Source organism: Echinops telfairi, unplaced genomic scaffold (assembly GCF_000313985.2).
Source record: "Echinops telfairi isolate 266 unplaced genomic scaffold, ASM31398v2 ScPeMD7_3533;HRSCAF=4204_0, whole genome shotgun sequence".
Classification (NCBI taxonomy): Eukaryota; Metazoa; Chordata; class Mammalia; order Afrosoricida; family Tenrecidae; genus Echinops; species Echinops telfairi.
In genome coordinates, this window is record NW_022107431.1 from 25,203,938 (window position 1) to 25,206,737 (window position 2,800).

Genomic DNA, 2,800 nt, shown 5'->3' on the forward strand with positions numbered 1-2,800 from the left:
TTAAAAAAATAATTGTCACCAAAGAAAATGTGACTTTAGTTCATTTCTAAGTTTGTGGTTTTCTAGAATCATCATTAAAATACAATCTGAATATAATTTTTGGATGCAGACACATTTGAAATAAAGAGCTGTCGTCAGGAAAGGATTCCTGGTGGTTCCGTGACTAAGAACTAGGCTGCTAATAAGGTCAGCTGATTCAACTTACCATCTTTGCCACAGATGTGGCTGTCTGTCTCCCTGAACAGCATGGCCTGGGGAACCTTGGGGGGCGAGTTCTACAGGCTCGCTCCAAGTCGAGACCACCTCAGTGGCAGCACTTTTGTTTGTTTTTAGCAGAAACGTCTGAGAGCACCAAAGGGGCTTCTGGTTGTTTTATGTTTGCAAATGAGCCTTTGATTCAACGTGTAGAAATTGATCTTACAAATACATATACTTATGATTCACTTTATGTGCCCACTTGGCTAGACCATGATTATATCAATCTATTCCATCTTTGGTTCTGATATAAAGGGTGTTTATTGGAGTGTGGTGGCCTATGTGCAATGAATATGTATGGTCAGGCAAAATTCATTTTCTCTCAATCCTGCAACTGACTCATCATCTTCCGGCCTCTGGTTCGCAGGGAGACGCAGCAGTGTGCTGCGTGACCTGCAGATTTTGAGATTCATCAGCCCCCACAAGCCTGTGAGCCTGCAGACTGGGTCCTGACCTTCTAATTTTAGTTTCATCAGACCTACAACCACCTAAAGCCCGACCCCTGGATTTAAGACTTGGACCCTCGTTTCCTTGTGCTAAATCTTTCTGTACATATTTGTATATATGTACACTTCTCTTGCTTTGCTCTTTTAGGGGATCCAGTCAAATCTAGAGAATTCAAGCCAGATTCAGAAGAGGACATGGAATGAGGGATATCCTTGTTGTCATCAGATGCACCTTGGTTGAAAGCAGAGCATATAAGAAAGATGTGAAATTCAGATTTCTTGTCAATTTGACTGCACGGGCTTCTCAGTGCTTTGGCAGTATTCCCCTAGGATGCTCTCTAACATAGCATCATCAACTTTGTGATGGGCTCTGCCGTGAGTTGTTGTTCTTAGGGACTGTGGATTCCGTTCAAACTCCTACTGACCCTATCTATGTGCAATAGAACAAAACAGCACCTGGTCCTGCACCATCCTCAAAATTGTTCTAATGTTTGAGCCCATTTTAGCAGATACTATGTCAATCCATCTTGTCGAGAACCTTCCTCTTTTTTGCTGTTCTACTTGACCAAGAAGGATGTCCTTCTCCAGGGAATGGTCTCTCCTGACAACATATGCAAAGTTATGTAAGATTACGTGTCGCCAACCTTGCTTCTAAAGAGTATCCTGGCTGCACCTCTTCCAAGACAGTGTGGCTTTTCTTGTGGCAGCCCATGGCACTTTCAATATCCTTCACCAGCACCATAGTTCAACTGCATCGATTCTTCTGTCTTCCTTATTCAATGTCCAATTTCACATGCGTATGAGGTGATTGAAAACAATATGTCCTGGGTCAGGTGCATCTTAGTCCCTCCTCAAAGTAACATCCTAGCTTTTCAACACTTGCAAGACATCTGGTCCACAAGATTTACTCAATGTAATGAGTCTCTTGATTTCTTGACTGCTGCTTCCTTGAATATCTAAATAGGATGAAATCCTTGACAGCTTCCATCTCTTCTCCAATTATCATGATGTTACCACTGGTTCAGTTGTGAGGATTCGAGTTTTCTTTACATTGAGTTGTAAGCCATCCTGGTCTGCAATCCTGAAAAATCCCTGTTCCTCTCAAGGTTATCTATAGGTTGTTATGATCCACACAGTCAAGTGCTTAGCAATAGTCAATGGAGCACAAGTAAATGTCTTTCGCCAGACATTTCGGCATTCTCTGCTTTCAGCCAAGATCCATCTGACACCAGCAACCATAGCCTTTGTTCCATGTCCTCTTCTTAATCCTGCCTGACACTCAGGCAGCTCCCAGCCAATGGACTGCTACAATGATTGTTGGATGATGTTGAGCAAAATTTTACTTGCATGTAATATCAATGATATTTCTGTAATTTGAATGGTCTGCTGGATCATCATTCCAAAGAAAGACCACCTTTCTTTGGATTTGGTACAAATATAGATTTTTTTCCATTCAGGAGAACAAGTAGCTGTCTTTCAAATTTCCTGCTGGTGTAGATGAGGAAGTGCTTCCAATGCTTCATCAACCTGTAGAAACAATTCAATTAATAGTCCCTCAATTCCTGAAGCCTTGTTTTTGGTTGATTTCAGTGCAGCTTGAATTTCTTTCTTCAGCACCACTGGTTTTTGCTAATATACTACCACCTGAAATGGTTGAATGTTGACCAGTTCTTTTTGATATAGTGACTTTATCATTTCTTCTATTTGCCTTAGCTACTCTACAATTAAGAGCAAGTTTCAGAGCCTTTTCTGACATCCACTTTGATCTTGCAGAGTATTGAAAAGCCAGGATGTTATTTTGAGGACTAAGATGTGCCTGACCAAGTCATGTTATTTTCAATCGCCTCATATGCATGTGAAAGTTGGATATTGAATAAGGAAGTCAGAAGAAGAATTGATGTTTGAACTGTGGTGCTGGTGAAGAATATTGAACATACCGTACTGCCAAAAGAACAAACAGATCTGTCTTGGAAGTTCAGCCAGAATGCTCCTTGGAGGCAAAGATGGGGAGACTGCATCTCGTGGACTTTGCATGTGGACTCGAGAGAGGCCAGTCCTTGGAGAAGGACAGCATTCTTAGAAAAGTGGAGGGGCAGCAA